Source organism: Pinus tabuliformis, chromosome 3_1 (genome assembly GCF_031772625.1).
Source record: "Pinus tabuliformis cultivar Carrire ecotype Pingquan chromosome 3_1, CPIR1, whole genome shotgun sequence".
Taxonomy (NCBI): Eukaryota; Viridiplantae; Streptophyta; class Pinopsida; order Pinales; family Pinaceae; genus Pinus; species Pinus tabuliformis.
In genome coordinates this window covers 262,373,140-262,397,576 of record NC_142301.1, presented here as the reverse complement: position 1 = coordinate 262,397,576, position 24,437 = coordinate 262,373,140, and positions in this window count along the sequence as shown.

Here is a 24,437-nt window from a genome sequence, read left to right as displayed (position 1 = left end):
TCAGATTTCTTAGTGCTCTTTGATTTAACTCTTCTTGTGTGATAGGCTCCTCTAAGGTTCCTCTCCTCCACTTTGTTTGATTTGCATACTTTTCTATATGAGGAAGTCTTACATGGTCATAACTGGCCAGCCTATATTTGACCCTTCTTAGGCTTATGAAGTGATTGGGGTCATAAGGTTTCCAAAGGAAACTGGTTTGCAAGCCAAGGGATTCTAACATTCTATCCGCCTCTTGCCAACCTTCCTCCCTTTTGTTGTAGATAAAGTGGCCTAATTGGTTCCTGACCTTGAGTTGTGCTTTCTTGCCTCTGCCTGAAAAGTGTAGCACATCAGCATTCCCAAATTGCCTGAAGTATTCCAGGGCAAACAATCTCATGGGCACATATTTGGGCAATCTGTATGGGGGAAACTCACACCCATATATCCTTATAACTGTGTGGTTCTGGTAGAAGTACCAGTCCCCAATGCTGTAAGATTTAGACAACTGAAGTACCCTTTGCATCTCATCAGTTAGTCTTGGAGGAGGTGAGCTCATCATCAGAGACATGGTTGGGTGGATGAAGAGATCTATGAACTCACAGTAAGTATATGGAGAGTCAGATTTGCAGTGGAAGGCAGAGGACCAATAGACCACTGACCTTGGATTGCCTTGGGCATCCACTCTTTTCACAGCAAAAGAAAACTTTTCATGTTGATAATATAGGATTAAGTGGTAGATGTAAGAGGTGTATCTGAACACCCTTTCTCTTGCCAAGTTCATCAACTGCTCATGTATCTTATCAGAGATGTAGGTGGCATAGTCATAGCAGATTGGAGACTTGCTAGGAGCGAACATGAGCATGATCACCAGCACAGTTTCATCAACAAATTCAATTGAATTATAGCCCAAAATGGGACTAATCATGTCTGCAAGATCTCTGCCCAATTGGTTGAGGTATACTTGGTTAATAGGAGGATACTTCACAGAGTCAGAGCCAATGTACAGCTGATTGAGTTTGGTGACCTGAGCATCTGTCAATCTAGCTCCTTGATTTATCAAATCTATTAGTGATAAAGGAACTAATTTCTTCTCAGTCTTGAAGTTCAGCATCTCTTTGATAGCTTCAGGGGTGATATAGAAAACAACTGAGCCTGAAGGGTCAAGCACAGCCCTCTGAGTAGGGTCATAGCATTCGGCACATAGGTGGATTAAATCAGGAAACTGGTTGACCTGAGGGAGCTTGAAGATAGGGAGAAAAGAGTCCCATATGCCCAATACATCTGTTCCACTCTCATGTTTAGCCTTCAATTCATTCAGCAGGTGGATGTGGAACTTGGTCTTCATCAGCATTTCCTTTGATATTTGATAATCTAGGTCTGCTAGAGGTTGCCATTCCAATTCTCTCTGAGGGGCATTTAAAGGGGCAACATTCAAGGCTACAGGTGCTACTGGAGGATCCATGGTCACTTTTAGGATTTCTGTTGTTTATAAACTGGTGTTACTGTGCAGAGCAACACCAAAGAGTTTTTCTTTAAAAGAAAGGTGAATTACTGATGAACAGAGAATGAATGGTTAATTACAGCAATTGAAATACTGCTCAAAGTATGGATAAGACCAATGCCTAGCTTTAAACTCTTTTTCACGGCAAATTGGTGCAGTTTAGGCTACCAGTCCACGATTGCGCGAACAGAATGTAAGTTTTATGAAAACTCTGGTAATATAAAGCTCAGCTGGTGAATTTCGACCTTACAGTGCAAATGGGGACTAGGCACAGGGGATTCGCCGGTGAATTATGTGTTTTTTCACTGTTTTAAGCTATTTTTGGCGATTCACAGACAAAACGAGGCGCAGGAGGGATTTACAGGGATAAATACCTGGCAACTATTAACAATGGTCATGAATGCAGGTGGAAATGGTGCGCCAGCGGTCTCCAGGTCGAATTCAGCAGGTTGGCGTGAGTTTGGACGTGAAAAACATGCAGAGAAAACGACAGCCGTTTTTGCAAAAAGCGCAAAAAAGGCGAAATTTTGGCCAAAATATGGATTTTTTGGAACATTGGCACTTTTTTTGGATGATGTCAGCATGACGTCATTAGGTGGGGTCAAGGTCGGATGACGTCAGCATGACATCATCGGTGACGTGGCGGCATAAGAGAGATCCACGGGGATGGTGAGGTGGCAGACAGGTGGAGCAAAGGCGGACGGGGGCGCCGACGCGGCGATGACGTTGGCAGTGACGCTGGCAGGCGGGTTCACCGAAACCGGAAGTGGTTAGGGGTTTCATATTGCACCGCCTTCCATACGGAAGCGGAATTGTCAGAGGGGCCTCCGATACGATATGGGGGTGACGCGTGGCAGAGGCCTGACGTCACCCTCTAACAAATTTCGGACGGTATCTTTCGGACGTCGGGGCTGGTCCGAAATGCACGAGGGCGGTCGGATGAAAAGGGCCCGATCCGACGGTCGACGGATCGTTGAGGTGGCCGGACGATACGGATGGGGGGCGGGATTAAAATAATATATCTTTTGAGATTTGCGCCAGGAGGGAACCTTAGGAATTTAGCGGTTTACATGGTTTTTTCAATGTTTTTTTTTTTTATATATAAATGCGGATAGCGCTAAGACTTTGGATAAATAGAAAAAGTGGGTTTTTATATGTATTTTGCAAATGAAGCGGGTTAGGGGTAAAAAGGGATTTATCGCAGGGTTTCTTAGCAAATGAAGGGTTTAATAGGTTAAATGACTTCTGAAGGGGAAAGAGAGGTAAGGCTTAGGGCTCTTAAACTGACCAGATGTCAATTTAATCCCTGATAGTGAACATATGGCTATAATGCCAAGGGGAGGGATATTTATATAATGCTTGGGGTTTATATACCATAGTGTTATAATAGTAGGGAAAGGGTAACATAGGGGATTTAGATAATAGAAGTTAGGGGTTAATATGGATGGAAAAGTGAATGAGGAGTGAAATCACTAAGTTTATGTGAAGATAACTTAGCTTAGGGAGTAGATCAAAATGAAAAGATTTTTAGACAAGAAATGTGGCTTTTAAAGGAATAAGAACCACCATAAAACCTCAAATTCTTTCATGAACACAACTGATGAAGGGATGTTAGTAATAAAGGTGAAAAGGGGGAAAAGGGAGTTAGTCATGCTTCTTTGTTTTGCTGCAACATGATGGAGAAGAAGACCTTCTCAATCCATTGATATTCCTTTGTGAATAGGTTAGCACACATTGAATTGTAAGGAATGACATTTCTGCAACCCCATCTGCCTACCCATCTACTTGCCTAGCATTTTTTGTTTCTTCATAGAGGGTGCACTTAGACTTGCAGACCCTTATGTGCCTTTTCTTTTCTTTGGCTTTTTCCTTTTGATTTTCTATCTAGAACTACCCTTATTGCTTCCAAGGTCCCAGATTAGGCAGTTGGGAACCTTACTTCTCTACCTAAGCTACTGGTCTGCCAAGATTAAACAGTTTGGACAGACTTCTTTCTCTATTCTGCAACAGAAAAAGCGAAACATGGCATGATCCAGATTAGGCTTTTGGACCATCCATCAAAACTTAATCAACATGAAGCTATATACACACCTTGTCTCCTTTTGGAAATATGGGATCTTTGTATCACCAAAGCAGAGCATATTTGGAACTTTCTTTGCCAATCATGAAATATGAAACCTATTGGTATAGGTAGCTAACAGTGGCTCCACATGGGGATGGCTTTTCCATTTGAAAGGCCAAGAACAGCAGGTCAGAATGCCTGGGCCCTTGACTACTTTTACTAAAACTTGAAGTATGCTGCTTTGACATGCCAAATTGTACTCTTCCCATCTTGGTAGATCTCTGAACTCATTTGCCTTTTGCTGATAACTAATGAAACTTGAGAAACTGCATTTTTACATTTTAACAGAAAGTAATATATACACCTGAATATGTACAAGGGAAACTCCGACTGCACTTATGGATAGTAGTCAAAATAGTGCTTCAACATCCTGCCATTCACAGGACCTTCATCCAAATTAGCTTCATCAAGACTTTTAAGGAAGTAAGTATTGTTTCCTTGTACTGCTTGAACAGCAAATGGTCCTCTCCAAAGGGAATCAAATTTTCCATGTTTTCCCTTATCTTCTCTTCTTGAATCCCACTTGAGGACTTTGTCTCCAACATTAAAATCTTCTGCCTTGGTCCTTCTGTCAAAGGCTTTCTTTAACTTTTCTTGTAAAACTTGAACTCTGCTGTAAACTTGGTCTCTAGTTTGCTGCAAACATATTATTTGATTGATCCTTCTTTGCATATCATTTGGCTCAGCTTGACTCTCTTGAAGTAATTTCATGACAGGGATTCCCAGTGATGAAGGAAATTTGGCTTCTAATCCATAAACTAACTCATATGGGCTGATCCCAATTGATCTTTTGGTTGTTAGTCTATCTGCCCATAAGGCATTCACAAGCTTCTTATGCCAATTCTTCTTATTTTCTTCCAATACCTTCTTTATGATGTTTACAAGGCTTTTGTTTGATGATTCAGCAAGGCCATTTCCTTGGGGATAATATGCAGTAGAATAGCCCAAGGTAATGTGAAATTTGTGGCAGAAATTCACCATCTTCTTAGATCTGAAGGCAGCAGCATTGTCTGTTATTATTTTATCAGGACAACCAAATCTAGAAAGAATATTAGTCTCAAGGAACTGAATGATAGTGGAATCATTTGCTTGTCTGCATGGAATAGCTTTAATCCATTTAGTAAAGTAGTCTGTAGCTGTTAGAATCCATCTACGTTGGCCTGAAGATGAGGGATGAATTTCCCCAATGAAATCCAAGCCCCATTGCTGAAAAGGTCTTTCTGTTGCAATAGGCCTCAAAGGAAGTGGCAGTAACTTTCTCTTTCCCTCAAATACTTGACATTTATGACATGAGGTGGTAAATTTCTTAACATCAGAGAAAACAGTGGGCCAATAGTAACTAGCCCTCAAAATCTTATCCACAGTGGACTTCCAATACAAGTGTCCACCACAGTCACCTGCATGAAATTCTTTGGTGATATTATTAGCTTCATTTTCAATCAGGCAGTTTAACAATATACCCTCATGGTTTTTCCAAAGCAAATTGCCATCCATGACACAAAATCTTGAAGCTTTCATTTTTAGGAACCTACACTTAGTTCTGGACAATCCTGGTGGAGCACACAGGTTTTGTAACACATAACATATATCAGAGTACCAAGGGGATTGTTCAAAGGCTACATTGATCTTTGGAGTCGCCAGCTCCGGTTCATTGTCCAGCTGGTTTATGTCTAAGGCTTGGAAGTTTGCTTCTGTCATTAGTTTGGCCAAACCTTGCCCTTTTATTAATTTTGTAGGTTTTATTTCAATATCAAATTCCAAAATGTTGGCAATCCATTTTCCTCTTCTACCCTCTAAGTTTTCTTGAGTGAGAATGTCTTTTACAATGGGACTTGGCACATAAGCTATAACATGGGAATAAAGGATGTAAATCCTAAAGTCTTTAATGGCCTTGATCAAAGCATAAGCTTGTTTCTCCATGATTTGATATTTCAGAGGTGCATCTCTAAGAGCTTTTCTAAAGAAAGCAATGGGTTTCTCATTTTCTTGGTCATCTTTATGTAATAAAACAGCGGCAATGGTATGCTGGGAGGCAAAAGAGAAAATGATAAATTATCTGTCAAATTGAGGATTTGTTAAGACTGGAGTTTGGGTAAGGGCTAATTTTATACCTTCAAAGGCTTGATTTGCTTCAACTGTCCATTTCACTTTTGAATCCTTCTTTAACATGTTATTTAGTAATCTGATCAATTCTGCTAAGTTTGGGATAAACCTTCTCAAGAAGTTGATCTTACCCAAGAAGGCTTGCAATTCTTTGATGTTTCTTGGGTGGGGTATTTGTAAGATAGCTTGTATCATGTCCGGGTCAATTCTTATGCCATCCTTTGAAATAATATGCCCTAACAGCTTACCTTCTTCCAAACCAAATAGAGATTTCTTGTGATTCAAGGAAATCCCATATTTCCTACATGTTAGGAAGATCTGTCTCAAATGATTCAAATGTTCTTGGTCTAATTTTGAGAAAGGTGTGAGGTCATCTAAATAAATGACAAGAAAGTCATGAATCTCCTTGGCAAAAGCAATATCCATTGCTCTCTGAAATGTTGCCCCTGCATTTTTCAATCCAAAAGGAATTTTTACATATTTGAAAGTTCCCCATGGGGTTGTGAATGCAGTTTTGTCTTGATCATCAGGGTGCACTAGGATTTGATTAAAACCTGAGAATCCATCAAGTAATGAAATCCTTGAGGCCCCTACCACTCTTTGGAGAATGTGATCCATCTTAGGTAAGGGATAGTTGTCTTTGAGGGACACTTGGTTTAGGTTTCTAATATCAACACAAAGTCTTATTTCACCAGTTTTCATTCTTGTGGGCACCAAATTCGAGATCCAATCAGAAAACCTAATTGGTGCTATGATACCAGCTTTAAACATTTTTTGTACCTCCTTTTCAATTGCAGGGAGAAGCATAGGGTTTATTCTTCTCATTTTTTGCTTAAATGGCTTTTGATTTGGCTTGAGAGGGATGGTATGTTGGATAACAGAGGTGTCATAGGACTTTAAGTCCTCATAACTCCATGCAAAGACATCTTGGAATTCTTTGAAGAGGTCAATGTATTTAGGCTTCTGATCAGGGGGTAGGGAAGCAGACAATTTTATTATCTTGGGCTTTTCAATGGTCCCAATGTTGCATTCTTCAATGGCAGAGTTAAGGGGCTGCATTTTTGGTTTTCTAGGGACATCATTTGAATCAAAGATATCCTCTAGTGGAGTTAGGCCTGTTGGAAGAAAATTGTCTTTCAATTGTATTACTTCAGCCTCAACATCAGCCACTTCTTCACAACTGATTTGTTGAATTCTTTGTATATTGTCTTTGTTGAAAATTGTTGGATGTAGGATTTGGTGAGCTGTCTTAGGTGATATTGGCTTGTTATTCTGTTTACTCTGTATTTGTGATTGACTTGCTCTTTCAAGTATTTGTGATTGACTTGCTCCCTCAGTGTCAATATTTAGTCCTGCAAATTCCTCTTGTAGGGTCAGGAAATTATTTATTTGTGCATCATCTTCAAATACTTGCCAGTCTTTGACATTGTTTGGGACATAAGGTCTGTGTTTTACCTCAGCTGTAAAGCAATGGTGGGGCTCAAAAGGTAACTTGAGGTGCTTGCAAATGTGGCCAAGCTATGAGCATGCAAGTTATGGGTCCTGGGAATCTTGGTAATTTGAAATTCAGTGAAGGACTGTAGTAGTTCAGCAGCAGCAGATCTATAAGATCTCAGTCTTTTATCATTATTAACAAAATTTCCCTTTACTTGTTGGATAATCAAGTCTGAATCTCCCATAATTGAAACTTTTATGGCTTGTAAGGATTTTACTAGCTTAAGGCCTAGCAAGAGAGCTTCATATTTTGCCATGTTGTTGGTGCATCTGAAGTTTAACCTATAGGCTCGGCCTTCTGCATGACTGTTTTGTTTATTATGTATCCAAACTCCAGCTCCTGCCCCTAATTTGTTGACTGACCCATCAAATTCAAGGAACCATAGGACTTCTTGTTCTGGGGGAGACTTAATAACTTCTTTGTGATCTGGGTTTGTGAGTTGAAGTTCTGGGTTTTCATTTATTTTGTCTTTTAGGACAGTCTCATCACTTGTTTGGATCAGCTTTATTTCTAGGGCAGTAGCTTTTTCATTAATGTCCTGATCCTGTTCAAGTGTTTTGGTTTCAACATCATTATTTGTAAGACCTGTATTGTTATTGAAAAGAATGTATGAGTCTATGTCAGAATGGACAGCATATATGGGAAAATTTTGAGGTTTTTCTTCACTGCTAACCATGTATTTCATAAGTGACTCTCTATATAACCTCTTGGGTTGACCAAAGACTGAGATGGTTGCGTATGACATGTCTAATTGTAGTGAACCTTGGAGTTTAGCCACCCATGACCTTGATAACAGCATCCCATATTTGGGTGGGATATCAGCAACCACAACATCCATGAGGATTGTTTTATTGGGATATTGAACTAGGGACACACATAGATCTTTTATCAGACCTAAACACTTAACTTGGCTGGAGTCAAATGAGAATAAGTCCTTGTATGGTCTTGTAATATCTAGATTCAATCTTTCCATGACTGATTTAGGCATCAAGTTGTGAGAGGCACCTGAGTCAAACATTGCGTTGTGTAGTATCTTGTCATGAACATGCAGGCTGACATAGAAAGGTAAGATACCTGTGACTGCTGTTTTTCCATCAACTTCTGGACCGAACAGTAATTCTGGGGTGTCATCCAACACATTGACATTATCTTTATTACGAGTAATTTGAAGGGACTTCTTGATTTGTTGTCTATAAATGTCATGCTTGGCTAGTTATGAAAGAGGAATAGCTACTTTTAGTTTGCCAATTTCAGCTTCTAAATCAAAAGGTTTTTCAGATTGGATTTTGGGGTTGTGGATGACAGTCTTTTCCTTGTTCACTAAGTCTTCTTCTTGGTTCTTATCTTGGTCTTGCGGCTTGTCCTTCTTACTCACCTCTTGAGGAGTGTTACTTGGATTGGGCTGCAAGGGTGATGAATCTACTGGTTGCTGTTTTGAGGGAGATGTTTCAGTTATTTCTTCAACTGTTACCTCATCTGTACTTGGACAAGTTTTGTCACTTGTTTCTGTGATAATAGCTTTCTTAGGTTGTGTAGTGTCCTTTGTCTTGTCAGGCTGTGTCACATTTATAGTTCTGCTTCTTAGCTTGTATTGTTTATGAACTTCATAAACAGTTGTGTCATATCCTTGTTTAAAGTCAAATGACTCACCTGACCTGGTTTGGAATTGCTGAATGTCATCCTCTTTATGATCCTCTTGACTCAAAAAAACTTGCTGCTTATCATTCAGGCCCATTAGGTTAATGTGGGTATCATCTGTTTGCTCATTCGAAGTGGATGCCTCAGTATAGTTTTCCTGGAAAGGAGGCCTTATGTCTGGATCAGAACCGGTTTTGCCAGTGTTTGGGTTTTGATTTCTCCTAAAATTTGGATTCCTGATAGGGTTATTTTGTGGTGCTTCCCATGATGACTTTCTCTCAACTGATTCTACTCTATCACCCAATCTCTTCATACCAGTAAGTATTGCATCCAGTTTTTGATCAAAGGCTGAGGGTTCTTCTTTGAAGGTGGTTCTCTTTTCCAATCTTGCCCTGTTTCTTTTGGCAATCAGGTTAGCCTCTACTGTGACAGCAACCTTTTGGGCTTCTTCAAGGGTTTCAGGCGCTCTTTCCTTCAACTGATATGCCATATTAGGGTCAAAACCATCAGGAAATTTGTACAAGGCTAAATCAGGGGGAGGTCTTAAATTCTGTGGTATTGCGTTATATACATTATTGAACCTTGCACAATACTCCAAAACGGTCTCTTGAGGACCTCGTTTGGTTGTGTCATATTCACCAAGTATGTGCAGGGGATCTTTCTTCTTCTCCCATCTATTAGTAAAGGCTTGATAAAGGTCATCAGGAGTTGTGATGGTATTTGCAGCCAGTGATCTAAACCAAGTTCTTACATCCCCAGTCAGGCTTTGAACGAACATTCTCATTCTCACACTGTCATCATCTATTTCATAGTTCTCAAAATGGTCTTGCATCCTTTTGGCATGCTGAATAGCTGTGAAAGGGCCAGTGGAGTCAAAATATGAGATCTTGGATTGATAGTCCTGAGGTAGAGCTGGAGCATTGGCAAGTAACTGCAGGGGTGCATATCTATTAGCCATATTTGCAGGATTTATAAGGTTGACAGGGATAACTGGGATAGCATGAATGACTGGTACAACAGGGGTAGTGGGAAAGGTGGAAACTAGGGTGTTGGTCAATGGAATATGTGCAGTGGATGGAGGTGTGAAAGGAGGGCTTTGAGATGTGGATGGTGAACTGGGGGAATCAAGGGTAGACCGAAATAGAACCTTGATTGGAGTTGGAACAGGGTTTGGATGAGCTGTCTCAGGACTTGAATCAGCAAGAGTTTCCTGTCCCTGCTGCTTCCTAATGATCTTAGGGATTGTATTAGGATTTTCAAAAACAGCTGGTGGATTTGGGTCAGGATTTGACCTTGTATATCGTGGATTCTTCTTGGGAGCCAGCTTCTGAATTTCTTTTTGGTATTTTTAGGATATTTTAGGACTGTTTTAAGGGACTGCTCAAGCTTTTAGAACCACAGTCTATGGACAGACCACAGTTGAAAAATAATATGCTCATCCCCAGTGGAGTCGCCAATTATGTTATCTCCCAGGTTGTTCCCTTTGACTCCCAAGGGAATACGGCCGGGGTAACCACTAACCAATCTTTGGATTACTGCTTCTAGCCAAACTGTAATCAGAGAGGGCTCTCTCTTTATGATTTGTCTCTGTTTTGATAGTATTTTAGGCTAGCTATGATGTTCAGGGTTTTGTTTTATGTTTTGGTTGAGGGATGTCTTCTGCATCTAAGGTGTAAGTTTTCAGGCAGTATTAGTCCATTGGGCAATGGAGTCTGTGGCTACAAGTTGTCTGAAATATTGAGTTGAGTTACTGAAACTACAGGGCCATTTAAATATCTCATGGAACAAATCTGAATTTGTGGTTATGAGGTGTGTTCAGCCAGTGAAAGGCAATTAAGAATTTTCCACTAAGCTGGGTGTGAGAAAGAGAGGTGTTGCACAGGAGCAAACTTGAATTCCTGAAACAACAATCACTGTGAAAGATATAGTGTAGAGGTGCAGCAATTAAGAATTACACCTTTATAACTGTAACTGAAGAAAACATTTATAATAGCATAGATTGAGTCCAGGGTAATCTGTGATTAAATCCTAGAACTATTCTTTTTCCTTGCCATTAACTGTAAAACACAGAATATGAATGAGCTATGAGAAGATGACAAAACACATAATGAAGAGTTTAAAGAGGACTTATTGTGCCATGAAACACGCAGGAATCCTGTAACATTCAGCAAAACACCACAACGACTCAGATAACGCAGAGCTTTGGAAATTCCATCAGCTTTTGTATTAATAGTTTGAAATTTACAGCATAAGAAACTCTTGAAGAGAGATCAACAACAACCCCTGCAAGATTATGCGAGGGGGGAATATATACAATCGGTGATACAAAATATCTGGAGCAATGAGTCATTTTAGAAATGAATACGTTCACCAACTTCTCAAGATAGTAGATAAGAAAGTTATTACATCATTGAATACAATATAAGTGCTCTTTATGTATGTCAGAAGATATTTTGACCTTTGGAGGCCACTGAGTCGGTCTGAACGTTCTGCTTTAATTCTGGAAAAATGTGCCTTTATGGCTGTCATGCTGTAGTTTTTTGGCCCTGTCATCTGTAGCTGTCAATCTTGCTTTATTGGCCGATTAGTTCTGCTGAGTTGGCCCAGCCTTTTCCTTTTCATGCATGCTGATTTTACCAAATTTTCCTGTGCATGATCACCTATGAATTTAAATGAAAATTTACAGGCTCTGGTTTATAATATCAACTGTATCATTTTGGTCCAGTATTCCTGTGTGGGCAATTGATGTCTCAAAATTGCCTCTATTGTCTCGTCTTCCTCTGTGTATTTGTAGAAGTTGGGAGGCACTTCAAACAGATGTTTGATCTCATCCATGATAAAAAATAAGTTTTCTACCCTGTTGTAGAGACTTTGTCCTGTAGCTGGCCCTGTTTCCTCTGAGGTGTTGGGCCTTTCAGTGATCTGATTTGTGGCAAATGTGTTGACCCTCTTGGCATACTGCTCATGTGTAAGTAGCCTTCCTGCGCTGTTCAGTAAGCCAGGGAGACCTCTGTTTTGCAATGCCACAAATTTGTCCATGAATCTATTGACCTCTGTCTGCATGTCCTGGGTCCTTCTTTCTAGTGTCTGCACCAGGCTTCTTAGTGTTAGGACCCTCTTTATTAACAAAATAGTCTCGGTCCTGTTGGAGATTCCCATAGTTGCTAACTGAGCACTTGTTCTATTATTAAGCACATTGATCATCCTGTTGGCAACTTCAGGCATATTGCCTAGAGAGGCCCTTGATCTCTGGATTTCCCTCTGTGCTTTTGCAATGAGCTCCAACTGCTCATGAATTGTCTCAATATATTGCCATTGATCAGTGATGGATTGGCCAATATTGGCCCATAGCACTGTCTTGAGCTCAGCCACTACTTTATCCAGTGTGAGCTCCTTCTCCAACTCCTTTATCCTTTCTTTGAGAGCCTTTATTTCCCTGCCCTTTTCTGCCACAGTCTGCTTGGATTTATCATATCTTTCATTTAGCTTGGCTAGACTCTCCCTGGCCTCATTTAGTTCTGTCATTTGGGCTTCCAGGGCCTGAATTTCATTTCTCAGCTTTTGCATGTCCAGGCTTGGGGCCTGCTCTGTTGTTGGTGCTGGTGCTGAGGTAGAAGGTGCTGCCTGTTCTGTTTGCTGAGTGAGGGGAGCAGTAGTTGGAGGAGCTTCCTCAAGGTTAATTATTTATGGAGGAGGCTGAGATGTTTGACCTCCTTCCTTTTGCTGTAATGCTGCTTGCAATGCTGCCTGTGCAGCCTCTGATTCTCCCAACTTTTCTTGAGTCTGGATCAGCTGTTTGTATAAAGACACCAGCAAAGCTGCCGCATCTTGATCATGTCTCAGCTGAGCAACTTCTTCCGTTTGAGGGTGAATAGTTGCTGGGATTTTGATCTTTTTCCTCAATGCTGCCATGTCTGCATCCCTCAACTTCAATAATGCTTGTATGCCCTTGATGTCCTTGGGGTCATGCCCAATCTCTATGATTATATCTTCTAAGGCCCTGATCCTGTTGTCCTTTGCTTGAGAGGATGCTCTCTCCAACTCAAGTTGGGCAGTTGTATTATTTAGGCTATTTTCTAGCCTGTAGTTATCCAATGTCTTGTCTGCCAAGGAGGCATACACCATCTCACCCGTTTGCTTATGCAATTCGATTTTGTCCATTGGGTGGATGTCCTTGGCAAGGACCTCAAGATTGGTCCTCAAGTAGTCTGAAGGGGACTGTGGTTGCAATGCATTTGGCATGAAGTGACTCATGATCATTTTGCCTTCATTAACATCATATGCAGACATTAGTCTTTGCTGGTTGGTGGGAGCCATTTTCAACAAATGATTATAAAGTTGTATTTTTATTGGCTCATTCCTCCTCTTTATGTCAATGAACTGTTGTTTGATGCTCAGTTCACCTTCTCTCTGTTGGCTTGAGGAGCTGACTTCTCCTCCCACTATCCTCTCTTGTTCCTGCTGGAAGGAACTTGCTGAGGCCTCCATGCTTGGTTGGCCTATGCCCAAAGATTGCCCCATAGGCATTTCCTCTTCTGAAAGGGGATTCATTCTGTGTCTTTTCTCCCCTTGAGTTGTTGTTGTTGTGAGGGGAGTCTCTCTGACCCTCTTTCTACTTATATCCTCCTTTTGTGGGGTTTGGAGGATTGAGGCTTCAGCTGTTGTTTCCTGCCTAGGAGGCACAATTTGTGGTGGCTGCTGCTCGGTAAAAATTGGGGCCTCAGCTGCCTTTTCTTGCTGCAGTGGCTGCTCTTTCTCTTGCTGCCCCTCTTGTGGCTGTTGTACATGTTGTTGTTGCTGTTGTACCTCCTCATGAGGTGGTTGTTCTGGTTCCATTTCCTTTTCCTTGCCTTTGGTAGAGGTTTGCTCAGTAGCTTTGGCTGCTTGCTGATTTGCTGTCGAGGAAGATGCAGTTGTTCCCACTTGAGTGCTTGGAAGAGAAAACACCTGTGAACAAAGCTCTAGGTCAGCCACCTTTTTTAGATTTCTTAGTGCTCTTTGATTTAACTCTTCTTGTGTGATAGGCTCCTCTAAGGTTCCTCTCCTCCACTTTGTTTGATTTGCATACTTTTCTATATGAGGAAGTCTTACATGGTCATAACTGGCCAGCCTATATTTGACCCTTCTTAGGCTTATGAAGTGATTGGGGTCATAAGGTTTCCAAAGGAAACTGGTTTGCAAGCCAACCTTCCTCCCTTTTGTTGTAGATAAAGTGGCCTAATTGGTTCCTGACCTTGAGTTGTGCTTTCTTGCCTCTGCCTGAAAAGTGTAGCACATCAGCATTCCCAAATTGCCTGAAGTATTCCAGGGCAAACAATCTCATGGGCACATATTTGGGCAATCTGTATGGGGGAAACTCACACCCATATATCCTTATAATTGTGTGGTTCTGGTAGAAGTACCAGTCCCCAATGCTGTAAGATTTAGACAACTGAAGTACCCTTTGCATCTCATCAATTAGTCTTGGAGGAGGTGAGCTCATCATCAGAGACATGGCTGGGTGGATGAAGAGATCTATGAACTCACAGTAAGTATATGGAGAGTCAGATTTGCAGTGGAAGGCAGAGGACCAACAGACCACTGACCTTGGATTGCCTTGGGCATCCACTCTTTTCACAGCAAAAGAAAACTTTTCATGTTGATAATATAGGATTAAGTGGTAGATGTAAGAGGTGTATCTGAACACCCTTTCTCTTGCCAAGTTCATCAACTGCTCATGTATCTTATCAGAGATGTAGGTGGCATAGTCATAGCAGATTGGAGACTTGCCAGGAGCGAACATGAGCATGATCACCAGCACAGTTTCATCAACAAATTCAATTGAGTTATAGCCCAAAATGGGACTAATCATGTCTGCAAGATCTCTGCCCAATTGGTTGAGGTATACTTGGTTAATAGGAGGATACTTCACAGAGTCAGAGCCAATGTACAGCTGATTGAGTTTGGTGACCTGAGCATCTGTCAATCTAGCTCCTTGATTTATCAAATCTATTAGTGATAAAGGAACTAATTTCTTCTCAGTCTTGAAGTTCAGCATCTCTTTGATAGCTTCAGGGGTGATATAGAAAACAACTGAGCCTGAAGGGTCAAGCACAGCCCTCTGAGCAGGGTCATAGCATTCGGCACATAGGTGGATTAAATCAGGAAACTGGTTGACCTGAGGGAGCTTGAAGATAGGGAGAAAAGAGTCCCATATGCCCAATACATCTGTTCCACTCTCATGTTTAGCCTTCAATTCATTTAGCAGGTGGATGTGGAACTTGGTCTTCATCAGCATTTCCTCTGATATTTGATAATCTAGGTCTGCTAGAGGTTGCCATTCCAATTCTCTCTGAGGGGCATTTAAAGGGGTAACATTCAAGGCTACAGGTGCTACTGGAGGATCCATGGTCACTTTTAGGATTTCTGTTGTTTATAAACTGGTGTTACTGTGCAGAGCAACACCAAAGAGTTTTTCTTTAAAAGAAAGGTGAATTACTGATGAACAGAGAATGAATGGTTAATTACAGCAATTGAAATACTGCTCAAAGTATGGATAAGACCAATGCCTGGCTTTAAACTCTTTTTCATGGCAAATTGGTGCAGTTTAGGCTACCAGTCCACAATTGCGCGAACAGAATGTAAGTTTTATGAAAACTCTGGTAATATAAAGCTCAGCTGGTGAATTTCGACCTTACAATGCAAATGGGGACTAGGCACAGGGGATTTGCCGGTGAATTATGTGTTTTTTCACTGTTTTAAGCTATTTTTGGCGATTCACAGACAAAACGAGGCGCAGGAGGGATTTACAGGGATAAATACCTGGCAACTATTAACAATGGTAATGAATGCAGGTGGAAATGGCGCCACAGCGGTCTCCAAGTCGAATTCAGCAGGTTGGCGTGAGTTTGGACGTGAAAAACATGCAGAGAAAACGACAGCCGTTTTTGCAAAAAACGCGAAATTTTGGCCAAAATATGGATTTTTTGTAACATTGGCGCTTTTTTTTGGATGACGTCAGCATGACGTCATCAGTTGGGGTCAAGGTAGGATGAAGTCAGCATGACGTCATCGGGTGACGTATCGGCATAAGAGAGATCCACGGGGATGGTGAGGTGGCAGACAGGTGGAGCAAAGGCGGACGGGGGTGCCGACGCGGCGATGACGCTGGCGGTGACGCTGGCAGGCGGGTTCACCGAAACTGGAAGTGGTTAGTGGTTTCATATCGCACCGCCTTCCATACGGAAGCGGAATTGTCAAAGGGGCCTCCGATACGATATGGGGGTGACGCGTGGCAGAGGCCTGACGTCACCCTCTGACAAATTTCGGACGGTATCTTTCGGACGTCGGGGCCGGTCCGAAATGCACGAGGGCCGTCAGATGAAAAGGGCCCGATCCGACGGTCGACGGATCGTTGAGGTGGCCGGATGATACGGATGGGGGGCGGGATTAAAATAATATATGTTTTGAGATTTGCGCCAGGCGGGAACCTTAGGAATTTGGCGGTTTACATGGTTTTTTCAATGTTTTTTTTTTTTATAAAAATGCGGATAGCGCTAAGACTTTGGATAAATGGAAAAAGTGGGTTTTTATATGTATTTTGCAAATGAAGCGGGTTAGGGGTAAAAAGGGATTTATCACAGGGTTTCTTAGCAAATGAAGGGTTTAATAGGTTAAATGACTTTTGATGGGGAAAGAGAGGTAAGGCTTAGGGCTCTTAAACTGACCAGATGTCAGTTTAATCCCTGATAGCGAACATATGGCTATAATGCCAAGGGGAGGGATATTTATACAATGCTTGGGGTTTATACACCATAGTGTTATAATAGTAGGGAAAGGGTAACATAGGGGATTTAGATAATAGAAGTTAGGGGTTAATATGGATGGAAACAGTGAATGAGGAGTGAAATCACTGAGTTTATGTGAAGATAACTTAGCTTAGGGAGTAGATCAAAATGAAAAGATTTTTAGTCAAGAAGAGTGGCTTTTAAAGGAATAAGAACCAACATAAAACCTCAAATTCTTTCATGAACACAACTGATGAAGGGATGCTAGTAATAAAGGTGAAAAGGGGGAAAAGGGAGTTAGTCACGCTTCTTTGTTTTGCTGCAACATGATGGAGAAGAAGACCTTCTCAATCCATTGATATTCCTTTGTGAATAGGTTAGCACACATTGAATTGTAAGGAATGACATTTCTGCAACCCCATCTGCCTACCCATCTACTTGCCTAGCATTTTTTGTTTCTTCATAGAGGGTGCACTTAGACTTGCAGACCCTTATGTGCCTTTTCTTTTCTTTGGATTTTTCCTTTTGATTTTCTATCTAGAACTACCCTTATTGCTTCCAAGGTCCCAGATTAAGCATTTGGGAACCTTACTTCTCTACCTAAGCTACTGGTCTGCCAAGATTAAACAGTTTGGACAGACTTCTTTCTCTATTCTGCAACAGAAAAAGCGAAACATGGCATGATCCAGATTAGGCTTTTGGACCATCCATCAAAACTTAATCAACATGAAGCTATATACACACCTTGTCTCCTTTTGGAAATATGGGATCTTTGTATCACCAAAGCAGAGCATATTTGGAACTTTCTTTGCCAATCATGAAATATGAAACCTATTGGTATAGGTAGCTAACATAGGGATTAACATGCTCCTCAAATTTAAACAAGTGTTGTCCTCAATATTTGAATAATTGTGGGTGTTTTGCATAAATAGCTCATCTTCCCATGTCAACCCTTCCATTTGTAGGTTCTTCCAGTTTGGAGATATTTGATCATTACTTAATTTGTTCACTACTTAATCCTTATTTCAAGGATTCTTTCTATTTATAGAATGATTTTTCCATTCTTCATTAATATTTGGTCAAATATTTTGGATTGGGATCTTGTCACCAATTACTTTCTTTAAGGAAGAAACATGGAAGAGTAGATGTACACATGAAAATGGAGGAAGCTCCAATTTGTGATCCATACTTCCAATCATTTACAAGACCTTATAGGAAAAATGATACCTTGATACTAATTTGTTTTCCTTATTTTTTTCTTAAGGGACATTTATTTATATGGTTGTAGTATCAATAATGCACAATCCATAACTTCAAAATCCCTTTCACTGTGATGTTGATCTACTTGTTGTTCCATCCTATTCTGTGTTATAGCCAAGTCACCCTTCAAAAATATGAGAACCTTTTTTTGGTACCATACATGGTCCTCCACTACATGAACCTTTATGATCCCTTTCAAGGGTGATGTGATGATGCAACTTGTCTAACTGATTTGAGCACTTTTTGTGGTCATTCCTTGACCACTAGTCTAAACCTCGTAGGTCATCTCTACCCAAGAACTCACAAATTATCAACTCTTATCTTGCTCCAACCCTTCACAAATATTTAACTCACGTGATTGTGGGCTCATGACTAGGCACTCCCATCTTGAATTTAACCAATGGTAACTATGAACCACTAGTAACTAGCCTTGACCCCCAAAGGTACTTGGACCTTGTGTTTCACCTCTAAGGTGACTTTAGCAATGAACGGGAGCCTCTGCTTGAAGTGGGACCTCGGGATTCTATGACCATGATCAACATATGAAAATCTATGGTGGAGGTGAATTATGGGGGGTAGACCCCTAACGTTAGCAGAGGGGTCAGGGGGGTTCACATTCATGGTTTCGCTCGAAGTTCCACTCTATCAATCAAATGGCAAAGGATACCTTGCAAAATACCATATCCCTTATGAATTGCAAGGGGGGTTACATGTGACATAAGCGGAAGGGGGGGGATCTGTAATTAAGTTTTCTCTCTCACTAGAATCTTGCATTATCCTCACATTAATTAGCACTGTCATTCCTCCCTAAAACGTGAATCCTTCCCAACTCTTACTCAACACTTTCAAAGGTGGTTTTGCATGGCTTTTAACTGGATAGGTATACTTTCATCACTGGGTACTTTCGTGCCATCAAGGCCCATCCATATTATACTCTCCTTGCAAGTCTACTCGACATTGCTAGGCTATACACAAGTTAATTACATATAGGGGTGAGGCTTCATAGAAATCCCCACCCGAAACCTCGTTGATATACCTCTAAGAATAATTATCTTGGAACCATGCTAGTGGAATCTTACACCAAACTTCATGCTCACAATCTGACATGAGTTAATTGGTTTCTAAGACCTTAATGCTTGACTATCTAACTAGGTGCTAACTATATCAACATCGAACTCATAAACATTCCCTTCTCTTTTGATTCACATGGATTGTATACGGAGTAAGAGTGCTCACACATGCAAAGACATGTTCACAAAAATAAACACTTTATATTTCTCTCAACAAGAGATATTTACAAAAGATTTACATGGGATCTTTGCTTGAGCTCTCCAATCTATTAGAGCTCCGCTCCTCGAGTTTTTTTTAGCTCTAATCACCAAAATCCCTATTGACTCCTCTATTGAGTCATTTTCTAACTTTACATATGTATAGCTTCCTATAAGCAATAAATATCCTAATAGATAAAGACAAATGGGACATCTGTCCTAAAAACCTCATAAATTTCCTAACACCTCAACCTAACATTTTTCATTATTACAAAGGCCCATTTGGCCAAAACACTAGCTTAACAAAAAAATATAACCACCCAGATTCATCTAAGATCTGGACACTTGTGTTTACACCAAAATTCTAATGTTATACAAATTACAATTGAAGGAATTTCTTCCCCTTCAAAAACTTTCATGACCCTATTGGGTTTAGACAAAAATGGATTTCCTAAGGTTGATGCTCTTGTGTTAGACTTCACGGGTAGAAATTTTATGATATCTTGGTCATAGGTCTTCAATTTATCGACTCCCCTTGGGTCCCATAGATAAAGTTTTTTATGTCCACATGTTTGGTTGCATTGTTGCTTCATTGTTGAACTCAGTGTTCCGAGGTCCCAAACTTGATTTTGAAGTACCCCATGAGCCTTTGTTGAGGTAAAATCACACAGTCAGTTGTAGTTTTTTTTTGGATACCCTTCTCTTCTTGTTTTATTTTCTCTTGAATGCCCTTTTCTTTAGCATCCACATCCTATCAATCTCGTCGTTTAGGCTTGTCCTCGACTGAAATGTATTGTTGCCATCTCTCATGTCATATGTCGGAAACTTTTTATTCCTATCATCATCCTCTTTCCCTAAATACAAAAAATTTTGTTTTTATGATACATTCTTGTCCTTATCTTAGCTCCATAATCATTTTGGAAATCAAATCATCTCTCTACTCTAATCCACTTTTTCAGCAATTTAACTCTTCAAAGTTTATGGGCATTGCACATAAGTGTTGTTTTTGATCATTTATTTGATCATTCTTTTGGCTATTAATGCAATCGAATTTTGTCCTTCTCACTGGTTCTTGTAATCATACACTATTGACTGCATTGATTGTTTCTGTATGGATTTCTCCTTGATCTCTTTTATGAGACAGTGTTGCCTCATCTTCCATGTAAAAAAAAGTTAAATTGTGTCCTTCCCTAATGTTTTGAGGAGGTATTCCTTCATACTCTCATATCATTATGATATTTGTAGGTGGTTTTCCTATTTCATCGTTCTTGGGACCTTCATTCATACACAACTTTTCAGATTTAAAAATACAAGGATCTCTAGTCTCATTTGAGATCCCTAATCTCAGATATCCAGGATGATTTAAACTCTCCTCGTGCTCCATGAGAGTCTCATTTAGTCTCTTTTCATTTTCTTTCTCTTGCCTAATAGTCACAAAACCTATTCAATTATGGTTCATATGCTTCATTGTTATGAAACCAGCTCACAAAAAGATAGAAAAGATAGATCAATGCCTTAGAAATAAGCCTCTTCGAGGGGGAAACCTCCTTTACATTACACAAATGAACAATTATTGGATGATACAAATGAAAAGACCTCCTTTCTATATCTAGGAGTATAAGGGGTCATAATATAATCAGATCCTACATAACAATAATAATGTAAGGGCACAATAATAACAATAGTGGGCTTCTATGGGGCACAATAATAATAATATGGGGACTACATGGGCACAACAATATAATAAGGGGGTTGTACTAATAACAATAAGGGGTTACACTAGTAGTATAGGGACCTAACATTCATCTTCTTTGAATTACAATGTTGCATGTTGAATACACACCTTTAAATCTACTATCTTTTCTTCTAGGGAATTTAACTCTCCATCCCAATCAACAAATTTAACTTGAATTGGATTTTCAAATTCCATGCAAATTTCATCCCTTATCATCCATTCCTCTAAGAGTCTCATCTCTTCCTAAATATCTCTAATCACTTCCTCTGAATGTTGTACTTGAGGTTCGCCTCCATTTCTAGGAAATGACATATATTTTATCTCCTTAATAATGGCTTCATGTTGACCATCTCCCTTTGTACTTGCAAGCACATGATTAACTTGAAAATAAAATATTATTTATGTGCCCTTATATTTTATTATAATTTCTCCTTTACTAGGTTCTTGCAAACATTCTTGATCATTGGTTGTAATTTTTCCATCTTCCTCAAGTTCTAGTTGCATTTCTTCCAACAAAACAATTTCTTCATTATGCTCCATGAGAACTTGATTTGAACATTGTTCTACATCCACCTTATCCACTTGCAAAGATGCTTCTTTTGGAACTCTGTTGTTGGCTCTGTCCCCTAAGGATAATTCTTCATTTTCCTCTTCCTCCATGACAGTTTGTAACAATTTTCTACCTTCATGATCTACATGACCTGCACATGAACACAGTTGATTAGTTTTAAAAACATGAGACTCTTGAATCTTTGTTTATGCTTCTAGCATCACTTTCTATAGGTATAAATTTTCTAACCATTTCATGATATTTTCCTAAAGGCTTACATCATCATCTTCATCATTTTCTTCTCCGAGTGATCCCTATCCAGGATCAAAAAGGTAAACATCATCTCCCTCATACTCAATTTTTTTGAATTCTTTCTTCTCTAACTAGGTACTCAAGTTGCACTTCAACCTCATTTGTAGAATAGGCCATTTCACCTTTTTACTCCTTAACACCAAACCATGTCTTTAGTCTCCTTCAATTTCTTGTAGTAGTTGCATTACTACATTGAACCTTTCCTTTAACTCAACAAACTCTCTGTCAAATTCTTCTTGATCCATCCTTACCCTTATGCCATTTGCTTTGGCATGTTCTTTTCCTTTGTTGTGGCTTGCATTTGAACCTTTATAATGACCATCAATATTCATCTTCATTCCTCCTTTGTGAGCTTCTTGTGGCTCACTATGGGCTGCAAGCAAGCCCTAGTAACAAGTATTTTCCATTAACCTATTACCCCAATACCTCACCAAGTCTTATTTATAACTTAGACTTATGGTATTCCTACAGTTCTATCCTCTACAACCTCCTAAGCACTCCTTGCTTTTCTAGGCTTGTGCACCTACCACTCACCTGTTTTCCCTCAAGGGATTTATCTTTCCTTTATTGTCTTCCAACCTTAGTTGGAACAACTTGTGATGCAACTTCTCTTTCTACAATGGTTCTCTTCCAACCTCAATTAAAAAAACTTCTAATGCAACTTCTCTTACTGCAAGGGTTCTCTTCCACAACCCCTTTAATTTCTCCTATAGCTACCTCCAACTGTCAACTTCTTCACTAAGTTAAAATAAAACCATAAGATCAGGTTTACTTTCTAGGTCTCCTCAACATTGAGATCTTTTATCATTCAAGAACATCATTAGTTCTTTGTTACAACTCTCCTAGTTGTAGTAAATTCCATCATATCTTCTTCTACTACTATTATCTACAAATTAATATTTATAAATGACAATTAAAACACGGGGAGGTCTTCAATATTTGACTATACCTGAGCTTCATTCCTTTCTCCTCAATTTTCCATATTTATTGTGGTGTTGTTCACCATCTGCAATTTTCCTATTGCATATTTCACCACCTCTATAAGCCTTCTCTCTTAAGAGAAATCCCTTCATTATCTACTCCTTGTATTTCTCTCTCCTCCATGAGTAGTCTTATTCAAATCTTTTGGTTGGTTGCAATCTCTCTGTAATCACTTCTCAATCCCCCAAGAGTGACTATTGTGATCTATGACCACTTGACGTAGCCCATCTAACTACTTTTAGCACTTTGTTAGGTCGTGCCTTGAAATTTGGTTTAAACCTCACAAAATGTGTCTACCTCTACCCAAGAACTCACAAATTCCTGACTCTCATCTTGATTCAGGCCCTCTAAATATCTAACTCACACGACTATGGACTCAGATTAAGTGCTTTCATTTCGGATTCAACCACCAGTAAATAGCTTATGGTAATTACGAACCACTAGTAACTAGCCTTAGACCCTAAAGGTGATTGGAATTTCTATTGTGCCTCTAAGGTGACCTTTGAGATGACCTAAGACCTCCACTCGAAGTGGTCCCTTGGGATTCTATGGCCACAATCAACAAATGACAATCTACGGTGGAAGTAAATTGCAAGGGAGGGGGGGGGTGTTATGTAACCAGATCACAAAAATAGAGGAAAAGATAGATCACCAACTTGAAAATAAGTCTCTTCTAGGGGGCAACCTCCTTTTACATCAAATAAATGAACAATTCTTTGACAATTCAAATGACAAGAAGTCCTTGGTATATATAGGAGTCTAGAGGGTCAAAATACAATTAGGGCCTACATAACAATAATAATGTAAAGTCTCTACAATAACAATAGTGGGTTTCTATGGGGCACAAAAATAACAATATTGGGGTTATATGGGCACAACAATAACAATATGGGGGATATGCTAGTATTATAGGCACCTGATGTGCCCCTCTCCTTCAAAAATTTATTGTCCTCAATGCTTGAGTAGTTTTGGATGTTTCAGTATGAAACACTCATCCTCCCATGTGGAATCTTCAGCAGGTAAGTTCTTTCATTTAATGTGATATTTTGAAATTGATCAATTTTGTAGCTATCATATTCTTGTTTCTATGATTTCTTTAGGTTCCAATACGATTTTTCCTTCCTCGTCCAATTTTGGCAATATAGTTTGAACTAGGAGCTTGTCACCTGTAAGCTTCTTTAAGCATGAAACATGGAAGATTGGGTGTACTCGCAAAGATGTAGGGAACTCCAGTTTGTATGCTATAATGCCAATCCTTAGTAATACCTTGTAAGGACCATAGTACTTGGGTGATAATTTATTATCCTTCTTAGCTTGCTTGAGGGACATTTTTTTGTATGGTTGTAGTCGTAAAAATATCCAATCGCCCACATCAAAATTTATTTCACTATGATGTTGATATGCCTATTGTTTCATTCGATTATGTGCTAGATTCAGGTTATCCTTTAAGAGTTGGAGAACTTGTTGTTGATGCTCAATGTGATATTCCATTGCTTGAATCTTAGAATTGTCTCTTAAATATGATGTGATGGATGGTGAATGATATCCATAAAGTGCCATAAATGGGATCATTTTAGTTGTGGTATGGAAGGAAGTGTTATCCCACCATTTTGTCAGAGGTAAGCACTTGACCCGTTGTGTTTGTTTATCATATACAAAGAAATAAATATATCCTTCCAAACATTTGTTCACTATCTTGGTTTTCCTATCAAATTGAGGATAATAAT